The sequence below is a fragment of the Ruditapes philippinarum genome, unplaced genomic scaffold (genome assembly GCF_026571515.1).
Source record: "Ruditapes philippinarum isolate M1 unplaced genomic scaffold, ASM2657151v2 ctg1506_1_1_1_1, whole genome shotgun sequence".
In the NCBI taxonomy this organism is placed as follows: domain Eukaryota; kingdom Metazoa; phylum Mollusca; class Bivalvia; order Venerida; family Veneridae; genus Ruditapes; species Ruditapes philippinarum.
Window position 1 is genome coordinate 309,880 of NW_026864737.1, and position 4,196 is coordinate 314,075.

General features: G+C 31.6%; 1 long non-coding RNA gene across 1 annotated transcript; it reads right to left on the reverse strand.

Annotated features, from left to right (window-relative positions):
• Positions 1-801: 801 nt before the first annotated feature.
• On the reverse strand, positions 802-2,219 carry LOC132726672 (uncharacterized). The gene is made up of 2 exons (XR_009625231.1): positions 2,126-2,219; positions 802-1,055 (listed from the first exon to the last, which is right to left on the reverse strand). It is a non-coding gene; the product is annotated as an uncharacterized LOC132726672 (long non-coding RNA).
• Between the last annotated feature and the right edge of the window lie 1,977 nt (positions 2,220-4,196).

Consider the following 4,196-nt stretch of genomic DNA (forward strand, 5'->3'; position numbering starts at 1 on the left):
TTTAATTTTACATCTCCTACCACTCTCATTTTATAATTTTCCAACCTTTGTAACAATCTTAGACAATGCGCTAATGCCTGAGTTATTTATGCAAACCATTGGGCTAATGTTTGAGCGTTAAAGTTTAGGTTGTGGCCACTGAAGAATGACATATTCTACATTTTCAAATGAAATAAGTAGTAGTTTGGGTAATTCATGAAAATATTTATAAATATTTTGATATAACTATCTACGGGTCACTTGGAATACTTCGACAGTACTAAATAATTATCTTATAAATGATATATTATTTAATTTTCGGTACCAAAGTAATGTGACATAGTTATGCAACTATGGCATGTATGCTTTTTGCAAAAAGCTGCCTATCTTTTGTTCATTTTAGCCATATAAATATAGTTTATTCCTGTGGAGTTGTGCATTGATAATTTTTATTTCAAGTTCTTTCAACATTATATCATCAAGTTGATATTTGTCCCTCATTTAAATATACACGAATTTATCAATTTGTAATTTCATAGTCCCCATTGATTTAGATCTTTTAGAATAAGGAAACTATAAGCATAAACGTTTTCGATATTATCCATATTACTTTATCACATTTTATGCATAATTTCACTTTGTTGGATTTTTTATATTTTATTTTTTTTTCTTAAGATGGACTACAGAAGTGATTAATAATCGTTTCTTGTAAGGTTTCAAAATTGGGAAAGTGTAGTTAATTTTAGAATGTTTCTTAAAACATAAAATATTATAAAATTGGCCAGGAAAAGAAAGATATTAAATAAGACATATTTTCAGATGCTGCTTTTCATTTCTTTATTCAAAGTTATTATGTTGTCTGTATTTTTACAAATAGTTCAATAAACTTTATTCTTGTCCTGATTTTGGTTTCCACGCCTGACGCGATGACAACTTGTATATCTGCCGTCTTTCTCTAGGAGTAGGAATGTTGACCCGAGTAATAGGAATAGGGACGTTACGTCTGCTGATCGATTGTGTTCTTAGGGAACGTTCCATGGGAGCAACTACTGGAAATCTTCCTGCTTGCGCTGATGCTGAAATCGCATAGAACAATAGTATTAACACAAAAACCGTGATTTAGTTTATACTTCTCAGGTTTCACTCTTTGTTCTGACTCGCCATTTTACTTAACGTTCTGGTACCGTTTATCTTGATTTCATACTGATCACAGTCAGCACGTGATAGCTACAACACTACCATGCCAGGTGCAATTAAAAAAAACAAATAAGCATAATAAAACGAGAAGGGTTCTTTCTAGATTTATTGAGTGTTCATTTTGTCAAATTGAGTGAAATGGAATCCCTAAATGTAAGCATACATATTATTATATTAGACTTTGGCTTATTTGTCCAGATAAACCAAAACTAATAAATCGAGAAAAAATGAAATATTCATCAGTTAATTAATTCCACTTGCAAATGTTAGATGATAAAACCTGTATGTTTAGATATAAATTTCAATAACATCACAAAATAAAGAAACATTACCACAAAATAATTTTCACCTATCCAAATTTATTTTACCAGAATTATGATGTGTAATAATCATTCAATGTGTAATAGAAATTTCTTGATAGTGTTAATTCTTACTCCAATACAAACATTAACAAACAGATTTAATACTCTCCGAATGGTGGAAACAATGATACACGATTTAAACTGTTGTAGGGTTGCAGTTCATTAAAAGTAAATAATTATTTATCAGTACATTTGAAGATACTATTCCATATGATATTTTAGGGCATATCTTACATATACAAATGTACTAATTCTAGCTTCAATAGAAAACCTTGAATTTCAATGTGAAACTACATTAGTGTCCCGTTAAGCCGTAAGCTTCTTATTTTAGTGTTAGTTCGATCAATAAACCGTCGTAATTCTTAAATATCACGTTATTCTTTAAATATACGAGACTATTAAGTTTTTATTGTCAATTATTCCCAAATGATAAAGAAAACAGAGCAAACAGTATTGGGCAGATGGGATCCCAGAGAGTAGACCAATGCAAATACAACAAAAAGAAGTCACATTTTCAAACACTCAATCTGACAGACATATGTCCTGAAAGACAAGCAAAATTAACAAAGTATATGAAATTTACTTACGAATAGAATCCATAGCAATGGAAACGAGAAGCAAAGCTGTTATCGTTATGAACATCATGTCCTTTGTTAATCTGCAATTGAAATGCCGACTGCCTAACAAATATCTAATTTATACTATTTAGATTAATTAATAAAATGGTCTGTTATAATGAATTGGAAACTTGTTGCGTGCTAAAAGCTAAAAACGCAATCTAAATTAAATTTCTATCAAATCAAGTGAACCTTATGGTTTCTTCCAACAACTGTTTTGCGAGTTTAGTAAAAAGAACAATATTTTGATAGGTTAGAATAGGATGGCACTTTGCTTGGATGGGATACTATGGATGGGAACGGATAGGATATGGATAGATAGTTGGATGCATGAATGGATGGACGGACGGACGGATAGGACAGGAAAGACATAGCAGAACAAGACAGGACATGGCAGGACAGAACAGAACAGGATAGAATAGAACAGACCAGAATAGATAGATAGGTACGTAAAATAACATTGCACAAGGTCCAAATTAAATACTTCCTTAATAAATGTCGGTTTAGAGCTGTTGAGAAACTAAAGTAAATTTAAGCGGAACGTTACGGAAGGAAAAAATTCATGACATCCGTATTAGTTTTCGCTGAATATTGTCACAGATAGGTAACCCTAAGTCAATGCCGTAGGGAAAGCTTACCATTAATTTTTACATGAATCATGACACCATGATTCGTATCTATATAAATACAGTACTGACACGCTATTTATGATATATCATAACGCTTTGGACTTGGACATTAATTATGTCCCGATTAAATAATCTATTTTTGATAGCTAAGTATAAAAAATTAAGCTCTAAGTATGAGCTTTAAAGTTTCAGACAATTCTGTAAGTTTAGAAAACCGACGCAACATTGACAAAATGGTTAAACAGTCGTCACACGAAATTGCCTTTCAATTAGTCATAAATTGGCACAGACGATTGATAATCAAACCATGATTTTTTCTATCAAGTATGTATATGAAATAAGTTAATTTAAAACAATATGTTTATTTTGGTTTTTATTTTCCGAATCAGTTCAAACAGAAGAAGCACAATTATAGAAGCCATACGTTTTGTTGAATTGTCTATGCGTTTCGTAGAATCTTGCAAGTTTTCAAAGCATTGTAGCCAACACAAATCATATTGAATACTTTTTCAGTGAAATAGGCGAAGCTGTTTACTATATAATTGTTCTTTAGATACTTTAAATGGTATAACAATGTTTATTTTTCCTTTATCCATAAGAATACAGGATGTTTCTATTAACGAAGAAAATATAGGCTACACGTGTTCTTATTATTTAATAAGGGGCCTGGTGCCTTTAGCCTTATCGACAAAATATAAAGAGCGACTATAAAATAGAGTAAAACAGAATCCCTAAAGAAAGTCGTCACGTCAAAATTGTAAATGTAGCAGGCTCGGTTTCATTGAGCCTGTTCATGGACGGTACTGGATAGTGCACGTAACCGTCCACGCCCCTAGCACCGGCTTAAGCAGAATTCAACATTTAACACGAAAATGGTGAAATTTTGAATTTAAAAACATCCGCAGATGTGTTCATACGGCGGTTAACATGGAACATTCAATGTGACACAGTAGTGCCATTCCATGAAAAGCGGCGTATGGTCCCCAAGTAAAAAAAATGCTTGTGCCCTAAACCAGAAAACAATAGGCGGAACTAAATAAAAAATATATAAATATATAAAAGCTTGTAAGCATGAACTTCGTCTACACAGCACTTTCCAAATCATTTCAAAAATTGCTGTTAAAAGATGTATCACAATAGATAAATCGCGATGTTTCCGACAATGTAATACTGATGTGTTTTGTCCTGCAAAAAGAGAAAAGAAAAAATTATTTCCATTTGACTGAAATGCATAATAAATAAATATTAAATAAATAGATTTAAAGCATGAAATTTAAAATAGGCCCGAAGTGTTAAACTGTTGCATGTGAATGTTTTTTTTACAAAATGAATCAATCTATTCCGCAGTGAATCGTGTGTGTTATTCAAGTCAAATAAATACTAAAACCCTAAAAATCATTGGCAGACATACT